Raw genomic sequence first — 13,086 nt, forward strand, 5'->3', positions numbered from 1 at the left:
GACCACCTGGGGATCTTTTGACGTGCAATCGAAAGCTCGATTACCAAGCTGCCTTCTCCGCAATATACCTCCATCAGATTGCAGGCACCTCGGCCGGGATTCGAACCCGCCACATGGGGATCCGTAGGCCGGCACTCTCGCCTCGGAGCCACCGAGGCGGCTTCGTCGTGTGACTGAATGTGACGTAGGTGCACTGGCTTTGGTTTGACTACGATCATGTGATCATAGTTATGGTCACGTGATATCGTAGATAATAGGTCACGTGATTTAGAGGATTCCGTTCATGGCTACGAGCGACTTCACACACATGCAGGGAGGGTGAAGAGACAAGGGAAGGGGGTTGCGTGGTCTCTAGGTCAACGCAATTTATTCTGCATCCCTGTAGCCCGCATACACGTCAGCAGGGTACCTGCCCCTAATTGTCTTGACCACACAGGATGGCAGGGGCCGCCTATTCTTCTTTCCCAAGCGGCTCCACAGCCACAGGGCACACTGCCTGTAGGCTGCAAATCTGTAGTGCCTGGAACAATGACAGAGATTGGATGTAAGAAGCAAAGCCTATCACTCTGTTGGCAAATTCTACACTTGTTTTCATTTCTCTAGGCATGTAATCATACTCTGCTTTTCTGTTACGTCCACTCCAGCTATCACATAGCAGAATCCCTATTTGGCAGTCCATGTCGGATGGGCTAGACATGGAAGCCAAATTGAAGTGAACTGCTGTAGATTCATTCTAAATGCTCCAGAGTTAAAAAAAAAAAACTATAGGCCTTGGTTCTCCTAACGCACCTCCAACTCCAATCGACACAACAACCAGTTATACACCGGAATTAACAAGGAAGGAATATCTGTTGCGTGGTCATGATACATAAAATAACTTCACAGGGTCCCAGTTCACAATTGTAGATAATATCTGTCATTGGTGTTGGTGACGAATATTGCATCGCTGTGTTTTGGGAAGGACACATGAAAATTATGTGCACTGGCCAGAGGGAATGGGAGCCATTCATCCAGAACAGTGGAAAGCTCCCCATATGATGTTGTTTAATTTGGGACAAAACAGTGCAGTTCGTAAGCCTGTAAAGCAGTGGTGTGCAAATATTGGTTTGAATCAAATAGTGCACTGTCGTTTCTAGCATCAACAGCGCAAAAAGAGCCGGTTGCATCGGCTTCCCTTTGCAGCGCAAAGGTTATGGCAAACATACTATTCAATTTGAACCAATATTCGCACACACCTACTGCAAAGGTTTCCTGCACACAAGTGCCAGGGAATGTGAACTCATCAGAGAACGTCCCAATTTAACATTGTCTAAAGTGCTGCTGGCACTGCCGAAGCTTGGCATTGGTACTGGTGATTAGGGATTTGAGAATAGCAGCCTGGCCATGAGTGTTCTATGAAGCTCGCACAGAACAGTTTTGGTGTAAACATACGAGCTGAAGTGCTCATGCAATACTGGGGTGGCTCCAGCAGTTGTGATTTCATGTCTCTCCGACACAATCCGTGTCAATATCCGAACATGTCATTCTGACAGCTTCCATTTGCCATGACAGCTGCTACCACCCCCATGTGTTTATTGGTCCTGAATACCTTAGGGCTCAGGGCACCGCAATCATTTGCTATTTGGTCATATACGCATCTGCAAGACACATATATCAACATTTTTTCCCGTTTTAGACTGCGATATGTCTTCCATTATGCTGTGTTGATTTAGAGGTGACACTACTATCATCAGAGTAGTGGGGATACATATGAGCACCCCCAGGCCTCCCCATTCTTGCACGAGAAACTTTGAATTTCAGTGTTTATTTCAATGAATAGTGTTGTTAGAAAAATATTTTAACGAAAAATGATGCGATACTGTTTGGTGACCTATTCCAATCTTGAATCCTTTCTGTCATACTCACCCATGTGGGCACTGCAACATCATCCGTTAAAAAAAAAGCATGGATCTCGACGACGACAGCCTGCTTCTGAATAAGCTGTCCAGACATGGCACTCCTAAAAAACTATCCCAGCATAGCGTGCAAAGAATGCCACACCAGCGGTGCAAGTGTTGCTGGCACCACAAGGAACATGTCGAGATGATCATCCACCGGCTTCAGGGTGTCTGGTATCTGCATCCAAAAATAGTGTAAATCAAGACCCAGACACCCAATAATTATCACCCCACCTTGAGATTTTGGCTTTTCAACTAGATCAGGGGATTAAGGGATCGAAGCTAGGAAGGATTGGAGGGCAGGACGCCTTGACATGTCTCTGACTGGGGTGTTTACTGCCCTATATACCTCCCATGGACCAAAAGCCGTCCCAAAGTGGCAACAAAATATGTTACGGGAGCCAAAGTGTCATGCTGTCAGATGCCGGCAAAGTTACGACAGAGAAAACGAGCAGATGCAAGTGTGGCTGTTGTGGCGTCCCCCCTTGTGACAATCAAGTGAGCACAAACTATTGTGCAGCTCTTGGCACAGCAAATTAGGCAGCTGCCATACGCACATGGACTCTTCTGGCACCGCCAAAATTCTTGACGTGGCAGATTTTTATAAAAAAAGTAAGCAAACGTAAAACAACGCATTGCAAGCGTCCCGGCTGGTGCCTTTGTTGCAATGATGTTCACATGCACGTAAGGGCAACTTCGGCAGGCTTGCAGTTACACGTGCTTCGTCGCGCGGGCGGAGACAACGGCTGTTCGACCGAAACCGAAACCATGCCACTCCGCGCTCCGTCGCCAACTGCATGGTTCCCAAAATAGTATGCAAAATGTAACTGTCCAGCATACGACAATAAACAGTCCAGCGACTTGTGCTTGCCAGGCCGGCAGGCGAGGTACAGGCTAAACACACAGAAAAAAAGAACCTGAGCGTATCGATGCAAGACACTGCGAATCAAGGTCAAAAAAGTTCTTGGAGCGCTTCGTGCAACGACTGAACTCGAGACAAACAAGCACGCTGTGCGGGTTCAGCGTGCAGACATTGCCTTCTTTGCTTTAGCTCACTTCTCTTCACCAACTTTCTTTTGCGGCAGATTTTTCACGTACCGGGGTCCCTCTCGAAAGAAAGCCCACCAGGAAAAACCTAAGTAATCAAAACTTTGCCAAGCAGTCATTGAGTTAGAGAGGGATTTTTATAGCAGCGTATGATTTAAACAAGAGCAGGAATGTCGATGCGTTTCAGTTTAGTAAGCGCCATATCTGCAGCGACGTGGGGACGGCAACACACGACGTCGCGCGAGCGCTTCAGCTCAAAAAGTAACTCCCGCCGCGCAAAAACGTGGTTTTGTCTCACAGCATGACGGCATGTTTGGCACCCGATACACTAACGTCTGAGAGTCCGCACACGCCCGTGTCTACCGCTAAAAAAAAAAAAAAGACGCGAGACGAGATTCCTGAGACGACGAGTGCACGAAACGCGAGACGTGGGGAAAAATCATGCAAGACCAAATAGACGATTAATACAGGGTACTTTGTGTCGGGTGGCGTCTTGTGCGACCTAGCTTACGCATGCTCAATTACGGTTCTCAGTTTCGTTTCGTATATGAAAGGCGACCAAAATTGCTTCTTTGGCGCAGGCTTGGCACGGATTAGCCATATTTCGGTGAAATGTAGCAGGATGTAGAAAAGTTAGCCCCTTGGTGCAGTTTGGCGCAATTGGCGCAGCAATCACATTCCTGCACTGTTTATAAGTGTGTCTCAGCCACGCCTGGACAGATGCCTCCGAGTAATCAATGTCCGCAAAGACATCCTCGCGTGGCTTTCTGAATACGGAGGGCATTATGCTCATTGACTGCATGTAACCGGCCACCACCATCAACATCGCCCCGTATGTGGCTACCCTCAGGTGATTGCGCGATTCACGAGAAGCTGCCAGGGAAAGGGGCGGCAGGTACGCTCTTGCAGCATGACAATGCCCATCCCTACATTCACCGTACTCCCTCAACCTAGCCCGCAGTGACCATCAGCCATTCAGCACCATGAAAAAAACCACCTATGAGGACCCTATTTCATGGACACTGGTGAACTCGAAGCGGCTGTCCAGGCGTGGGTGCGAAGCACTCCCAAAGAGTGGTCTCGGAACGGAAAGGCTGCCACACTACTAGAACCAGTGCGTTCGTCTCCAGGGGGACTACGTTGAGGAGGTCGACACACCTACCGACCCCTAAGTGGACAATATCTGCGGAAAAATAAATCGTAAATCAGTATGGTACGCCCCCCATATGGCTGCACTGCCTTGACAATTATAGTATGGGAAGGAGGAAATTTTTTTTTTTTTTTGAGTGCATGGCCTGCAGTGGCATAGCCAGAAATTTGTTTCAGGGGGGTGTTTTACATTGCTGGTGTGTGTGTGGGGGGGGGGGGGAGGGGGGATACTTTGCATCGCTGGGCGAATGGAAGGTTTCTAGTTCGCATCGCCATTGCATTGTAAACGGTGCACGAACCAGAGCAATGAGCCTTCAATGACTGCCTTTTTGTGTAGTTTCTTGACCAAAAAGCATGCAAACACCGTCTAAAGCCCCTTCTGACAATTTGGATACTGGAGTAAAGAATATGACTTTTGCCGATAGGGTTGGAATATAAGTCTCCACTTGCCTTCTAGAGGAAAGACGTAGTGGCATCCATGGACTCAACAGCAATCTGTGCCTATGTCATCGTTCTCAAGTTTTTGATTGTTTTGACCAGAGAACATTGCACTCGCTTGGGACACCCAAAAATTGAAAGGATGCATTATCGAAATGCTGAAAGAACAAACCGCCGAAATCTCTATTAGCCGAATCACCCGGTACCAGAGACCAAACAATTCCAAAATATTATGTTCAACACGAACCTACAGGGTTCTAGATTGAGAAAGTGGAAGAAACATTTGTTCTGCCAGAGGAATTCTTTGTTTGTTGAATATGATCTAATAGTTTGTGTGTATTTCGCAAAGAAAGCTAAGGATGTTGAGCTTGTCCCAGTTGCCCAAAGCGGCTGTCAGGCTCTCTTCTCGCATGCTTTGCTTCTTGTGTGGTAGATGGCGAGGTTCTAATCTGATTTCTGCCTCGATATCGTCTTCGAGTGCAGCTTGCACATTTTTCATGCTCCTAATTTTGCAGAAGACACTTCCATGATTCCAACACACTGGTGCAGCTAGCATCTGCCAATACCGTACCAAATATGGCGATCAGATATGTACGCATTCTCACCTTTCGGCGTTTTGCTGTTCGGCATTTTATTTTTCGACGTTTCAATGTTTGGCCTTTACATTTTGATTTTCGTCATTTTGATATCGGCCCCTGTTTTGATGGGCTTGAAGGTCACACGCAGAGACTAGACCAGGTAAAAAAACGAGGATGTCTGAGCTGAAGGTGCCAACTGTACTGTCGACGTTGACAGTGCACTTGAAGCAGTTGGTGTTTGTTTCTTCTCAAAAAGATTGCCCAGCATCAACTTAGCTGGCATAGCTAAGCTCATTTTTAAGATAGCAACAAGGCATTGGTGCATGCAAGATAAAGTAGGTGTATGCAGTTTTCTGAACTCTTAGCTCTGAGAAACAAAGTGACTGGAGCATCCTTCCCCAACACGGTTGCGAATTACTGCGTCAATATGATAACTTCGTGCTTATTTATTTGTTGCTTCAAAAGTGTTGTTCTGTAGCATAGTGCTGGTCCAGTCCATGAAGCTAGCAGGAAAGAATCTGGAAACAGTAATTCTTCGTTTTTCCGAACTTCGGAAAATGCAAAAGCTACGGCATCAGCAAGCCAATCGGGGCGTGTAAGAACAATGCATGTGACAACGTAATGTCTTCAAGTACTCCTCCTGTGGAATTTTGGCACGTGCTTAGCTCCGTCGCTCAGACTGGCCCACAAGGGCAGTAGCTTTCACCCTTTGTTGAGTTATGCTAAGACAGAAAAGCAAGGAAACTGCATGAGACGAATACAATCTCGGGAGTGAGTTAATCTTCGCCTCTCGTTGACAAAGTAGGACTTTCAAGCCTTTGCGGCCACCTGCTCTCTGCGAGCTTGTAGAGGGGCTTCAGGCGCTAATTCGGCTCTGTTCAGAGACACCATTTGAGCAAGCTGCAAGCCAGACTTGGGTTTCTGACACGGACTGCGTTATCTTTGTCGTTTGCGCCAAAGCCAAACGTGTGGGATATCCACTGCTCTCTTGAGAGACAGAGAAAGAGAGAGAGAGGGAACCTTTATTAGTTACACCATAGTCCGGTGCTTGATTGGGGCCACCAGTGCTCACCCGGTACAGCATGGACATGCTGTACCAGTAGGAGCAGTAGTGTATCAACGAGTTGAAGCTGGGGGGGGGGGGTGAGCCAGCCTGCCTAGTCAGAGGGTCGAGAAGGGTGAAAAAGAGGGAGGTAAGGGAGCATTGGGCATGGGGACAACGCCAAAGCATATGTACATCCAAGGTGTCGCCTTCTATTGCTCTCGACGAGACGAGGCCGTCTCGACTAGAGACGAGGCCATGTGACTGTCATATATTTCATAGTGCTATTGTTGCATAACATTGCATCTAAACAGAGCAAGAAAATGACATATCTAAACTGATAACCGTAAATGCAAGGAAAAATAGCTCTCCATGATCTGGCCTAACGGGAAGAAATGTAACGCTCGAAAAGGGCGGTCTCGTCAGAACAGTTCGTTTAGAACATATAAGAATATGTGTAGTTTATAGTGGGACAGCAGTTGGAAGTGTCCGTGTTTCTGTATTGAACAAATGACTGGGTGGTAACTAGGCAGGCTGCTTCTCATTTAGTCTCTTGAAAGCCTCCCTGGAGCGCTATATTGCGCCTGGACAGTGGGGGTTATGATTAATTTCACTATCGGCAACACAAACAATTCATCGACCGCTTCCCAGGATGGTGCTAAACGTTCATCTAGCCTAACAACAAGTTATTACAAGTACGTATGTACGCTGTGAATCGGACAGTGAACGTAGTTGCCGAGGGCACGGTCCTCACCGAGACATGGTGAGTTTGCTCACGCGCAAAGCATGACATCGTACTCACTCGCTGGCACTTGCGCCCATCCCTTGCTGCCCGTAGTGCCGCATGTTGAGGTAGGCCAACCTCAACACCTCAGGGTTGAGGCACAGGGCCTCGAAGTCCGGGTGGCCCGTTACGCAGCCCTGCCGGCCCTGCTGCTTCCGTGCGACGGCCGGGTATTCGCGGCAGCAGACGCACTCGACGACGGTCTCCATCGGCGCGCAGGAACCACATAGACACCTTCGCAGAAAACACGCATCAATTACCCATTAAAGCGGGGTATAATGGAGCGCACCACGTACCAGTCCGTGTTCCCAAGCCGCCCGGTTCCATCGTCGGGTGCGTCTTCCAGCTCTTGCGGACTCGCTTCACCGCGGCGCGGCCGTTCGTCGTTGCCACAGTCGGTGCCCGCGGCGCTGCGTTCGTCGACGTCGCGCATCGGGGTCGAATCGTAGGATATGGCACCCATGTCAGCTGTCCGTTCCAGGATTTCGAGCTCTAGAGACGTTAGGTCCGAAAGGTCCATAGCGCGACCGTGGGATGCGACGAACGACGAATGCTGAGCACAAAGTCCGGGCAACTTTGGTCCGGGCCCCTTGACGACGGTCCGCGCGTTGGAGAGATTCCTCCGCGGGTCGGCGGTCGGTGACGCGCAGTGACACTGGAATCCTTCGATTGCCATTGGCTGATGCGTAAAGAGATGCCCCTCCCGTTTTCCGGGGTCATCTCAGAAAGGGGGGCGTGCCGGGGACTTTGATAGCAATTTTGATAGGGAAATCCGCCGCGCATGACTGTAATTTTACGATTTTTAGGATCCTTAGGACCCATAGATTGAGTTACCGCCATATATAGACCATCGCAGAACGCTCCGGAGGGCCCCTTTAACATCCATCCATTCATCTATCCATCCGTCATCACCTCGACCATTGTGGAACAGCCACATCGACACCCGGATTATCGCACTGGTATAAAAGGCTGGCCTCGGCACCGTGGATCGACAGAGTTCATGGAAGCACATAAACAATGCACAACGTCGCATTTTTTTCTTTTAACCCTGAAAAATAGTAGTCATGACGATTTTTATTTTATAGTGGAAGCACTATTATACATTTTTATAGTGGAAGCACTATTATACATCTGTATAATAGTGCTTCCATGCCCAGAAGCTTTGGTAAATTCGTTTAGTGTTTTTACCGCTGCTTGGAGGTGATGTCGTGACTAACTCCGCACCAACTAATATTGGACTATCTAAACAGCTCGATGAAATGATGCTGGTTTTACAAGATACAAATGCGCGTGCTCCGAGGGCTGAGGAATTGTGAAGTTCTATACTCAGCTCGGTTAACGAATTAAAGATGAATGAACAATAGCAACGAGTCACAGTTCCACATATTAGTTGGAGGCTTTCTATGATTTAGTTAAAGTCGTCTTCAATCGATTAATTACACCACGAGGTGCCTTGTGCCAACCAATCTGTTCAACCCATTGAAAAAAAAAAGAAACATACTGTGTGCAGTAGATTAGACGAGATAGAAAACTAGTCAGGCAAAGATAATCTTGTATTTCGTGGTGTGGACGATTTTGCTGGTGAAACGTGGGCCTTGGCGGAAGAGAAGGTGGTTCGTTTACATTCAGTATTAGTTTCTTTTAATATTTCACGCGAACAAGGTGTGCGTGCCCATCGTTTGGGGCTTTTTAGAGCGCAGCTCTAAGGCGCCCGTTTCCGGGTTTCCTGGCGTCGGCGTAACCGCCCCGCTAAATTTAGCTGGAAATTTTCCACGTTAAATTTAGGGGAAACATTTCCCCTCTAAACATTTTCGGGTTGAGTTTCCCCGGTAAATTTAGCGGGGAAACTTAATTAGTGTATGTCACATGACCTCATTATTCCCGTTCAATTTAGAGGGGAACTTAACCCGCTAAATTCAGTGAGGAAATTTTCCCGCTACATTTAGCAGGACAATTTCCACACTAAATTTAGCGGGTTGTTTCCCCTCTAAATTTAGAGGGGGGAAAGGAGGAGGAAGAATGGGAGAGGAAGAGGGGAGGTGAATGAGAAGGAAACGAGAGAGGAGAGGGGGGAAACGAGAAAGGAGGAGAGGAGGAGAAGCATACCCTCCCCTTTGTACCCTCCCCTCCTCCTCCTCAAGAGCTCTGCGCTCTAATTTCGCATTACTAAGATTTCTAAACGTCTTTCATCTCTATAATATGAAAGCGCCGTCCCATTTTATGAAGTTTCAGTCCTGTATAACTGAAGAAAGTGTCCTGCATGCCGAGTTCAAATTAAAAACCAGCCCTATTTCTGTTTCATAAGATTTTAGCTTTTCCATTCGTTTAGCTCGGCGCAAACTACTGGGGTTCCGGAAGATCCAGGAAAATGCATTTAAGCTAAGATATAAGAAATATTTTGTTAATAGCAAGTGTTATGCGTACAATGAAATCGGAGATTGTATTTACGAAGTAGTCACGCCTCGTCGTGAAGTTCTTTTTCTGCGGCACCGTATCCGATTCTTAAACGTGTTTACTTCCTGTATGTCAACTTAACAATCAGCAAGGGGCGGGAAAACGGGGTAGCCTTTTTCAAATGTCTCCGTTTTATTTACTAATATTCGCCGTCTAATTCATAAACGAGATTAATTCTGTTCAGTTGATAATTCATGCGATGCTGACGTCATCGCCCTTACCGAAACTGACTCTCTAGCAAAGTGTCTGATAGCGAGCAGTCTCAGTGTAAAAAGCAATCCAACACATTCCGCTCCAAAAAAACGTGATAAAAGCGGCGGCGGCGTTTAAGAGCGCAGCTCTTAGACGGCGTTAACACTGGAAGCGGATCCGCGCGTTCTCAACCGCAAAGCGACCATGATCGAGCGATTTCTCGGGACCGATTTCTCCCAAGCGCTTTAACGAACCGCAAAGCGCTAACCGATCGCAACGCAACGCTGACGTGACGTCAGTGACTTTCGAAACAAGATGGCACCTGTCACTGGTGCCATCTCCTCGCAAAATTTAGCGGAAAAAGTTATCTGTGAAATTTAGCGAAACAATTTCCCGCAAACATTTAGCAGAAAAAATTCCCAGCTAAATAGAGTGGAAAATATTCCCCGCTAAGCTTAGCGGAAAATTTTCCCCGCTACATTTAGCGGGATAATTTCCCCTAAATGGGAGGCGAGCAGGAGAGGGGGAGGGGAGGGTACAGATGAGGAGGAGCGGCACACCCTCCTCTCCGTACCTTTCCTCCTCCTCCTCAAGAGCTGCGCTCTCATTCTGCGTTAGTGGGGTTTGTAAACGTCTTTCATTGTGTTGGCGCTTACTAACTCGACTGTTTCTCGCCCTGTCATTGTAGCCTGTGAACTCGATAGTGTTTTGGTTTGCAATCCTTTTAAACATAAACAAACTATAATGAGTGTATGTTATAGTCCCTCCACTAGCAGCTGTTCATTTTTGAATTCGTTACATAATTGCATTAACCAAGTTACGAAACAGTATCCAGGAGTGACAATTGTATTAACGGGTCATTTCAATTACCCCAACATCATTTGGGTTAATGTATGTCCTTTATCAACCTCCTTCTCAACTGAAGGCAACGAGTTTATTGGTCTGTTCTTATTTCAACTTTTCTCAACTTGCCGCAGAGCCCACTACGGTTACACAAATTTCATCAAATATACTGGATCTCGTGTTAATAACGCATCTGAGCGTCATGTACATATCACCAAGGAAGATCCTTGTACATATCACCAAGTACATATCACCAAGGAAGATCTGAGGCAACACAAACTCGCCGTGGTTTAACGCAAAACTCAGGCGTCGGCGAAATAGAAAAAAAATGACTCTTTCGCGCTGATTCACTTATGTACAGTGAGCAGCCTACAAAACTTCAGATCAAGAATACAGAGCAGCTCTTACGGAAACTAAGTCATATTTCTTTAATCCTCCACTAAATATCGTGTTAGCAACCAATCATAAAACAATTTACGAATTACGTTGATCCCATCTCTGAGTCTAACATTTTCCTTCATTCATCTGATTCAATAGATATTCCAGTAACTGGATGTGCAATTGTATTAAATTATGTTTTAGTATGTCCTTCACACCCGCTGATGTTAACCAAGTGCAGGTATTGTCGTTTTCGTTTTTTTTTTCTGCCTATAGACCGATCGGCAGCTGACGCGATTGGTGTTGATGAAATAATATCAACATGAAGCTTTCACCATGCGCCGGAATGGATGGCATTCCGGCGCAATTATTTTCAATATTCGTTCAATAATTCACTCACAACCTTATATCCCTTACCTTATCCATGGCGTAGTTCCAAGCGATTCCGTCATTGGGAAGGTGGTTCTTTTACACAGACCTGGCGGAAAACAAAACCCATCTTATAATCGACCAATTTCTTTAACAGTTGTGCCATGTAAAATATTTGAACACGTCGTTTATTAACAGTTGGTAAACTTCCTTGAAACTAGTGGCTACTACACGAGTTCACAACATGTCTTTAGAAGACATTTTTCATGTGAGACGCAGCTGTTATTCTTCATGTGTGATCTCAATCATTATCTTGATAATCATTACAAAATCTGATTGTGTATTTTTAGATTTCTCTAAAGTCTTTGATAACATCTTCCACAAACTCCTCTTTCAGATATTACAATGAACTTAACAATGACTCCGGTATACTACACTGGATCTATGCCTTTTTATCTAATCGCCTACAATTCGTTACTGCTCATAATACGAATTATTGTACTGTTCCAGTTACCTGGGGTGTCCCAAAGGGCTTTGTGCTTGACCCTCTACTCCTTATTTAGGCCAATGGCTTGGCGCAGAACTTGTCTTCTTTTATTTGCTTCCTTGCTGACGATTGCGTAATATACCGGAAAATAACCGACATATCTGACACTGAACAGCAGATTAGGACGCAAACGAGCTGGTGCTGTTGACCATAGTAAAAACACCCCACGACTGGGAAGCAAAATGGATCGACAAACACTGTGTTTGTTCGTCCTTTATTTTCCAAGTCTCATGGAGTTTTTAATACGAGTATCTTGCACTATTCTGCTACAATCTGACCTTAATCGTAGATCACTGTGGTGTAAACAGTGGCTAATGGAACTAAAAAGTGACAAATGTAAATTGATGAATGTCAGTCTCAATCGATGTGTCATACTTATCGTCTTAAGAGCAATCCTCTAGCTTCAGTATCTGTTTACAAATATCGTGGTGTACATGCAACGTCTTACCTTTCTTAAAAAATTTATGTCGAATGCGGAATTAACAGTGCCAACCTATGTTAGGACACTTAAAAATATTTTTTTTCGCTTTGTCTTTATTAAAACTAACCATTAACAAAACCCTTAATCCTCCAAACTTAGAATATGCCATTGCTTGCTTTGTGGCACCCCGCTAACTATAGTCACTAAATGAACGTACTAAATCCCTTCTAAACCACTCAGCTTCTTCATATTGACAAACTATCATCGCACTGCCAGTGTTTCTACCATGAAAAACACTTTAGGTCTACACTTACTAAGCCACCGCCGAAAAATCTTTCGTTTGTGTATTTTCATAAAATATTTCATCCAAATGTTACCCCTCGTCATAAACTAAATACTCTCCCTTTCTACATATTGTCTTGCATTGATCATAGCCATAAGGTTGGTATTCCGAATTTTAACTTAGTTTTTTATAATATTTTATGCCTCGGACATCGTTAGACTAGAACCCCGTTCCCGCCTCGATTGCTAACATCACTGATATTGAATTGTTTAAACATCCTATTACCAATATATGCACGTTATAGTAACTATTTTACAACTCTCCCGTCTTCAATGTATTTATCTTGAGGGTATTTGAAATAAATAAATAGATGAATAATCCAGTCTGCATCCAGATCTTACTACTGCAAAGGGGGGGGGGGGGGGGGGGGGGGGGCACGACACTTGTTGTTAATAAAATGCCCATTTTGATTTATCTTAAAAACAAAAACATCGCAAAGAAGCGAACAAAGTAAGAGGTAGCCAACGGTGCACAGCACTTAATAAACTAAAGTTTATTCATATCGGCACCTAGTATAAATAGCATACATGACACGCAAATACACCCTGGAAAAAACTAAAAACA

General features: G+C 45.6%; 1 long non-coding RNA gene across 1 annotated transcript; it reads right to left on the reverse strand.

Moving 5' to 3' along the window:
- Positions 1–201: 201 nt before the first annotated feature.
- Positions 202–7,049, reverse strand: LOC115322734. The gene is made up of 3 exons (XR_005716363.3): positions 6,994–7,049; positions 1,906–2,115; positions 202–520 (listed from the first exon to the last, which is right to left on the reverse strand). It is a non-coding gene; the product is annotated as an uncharacterized LOC115322734 (long non-coding RNA).
- Between the last annotated feature and the right edge of the window lie 6,037 nt (positions 7,050–13,086).

The sequence above is a fragment of the Ixodes scapularis genome, unplaced genomic scaffold (assembly GCF_016920785.2).
Source record: "Ixodes scapularis isolate PalLabHiFi unplaced genomic scaffold, ASM1692078v2 PGA_scaffold2__306_contigs__length_199485367, whole genome shotgun sequence".
NCBI lineage: Eukaryota > Metazoa > Arthropoda > Arachnida > Ixodida > Ixodidae > Ixodes > Ixodes scapularis.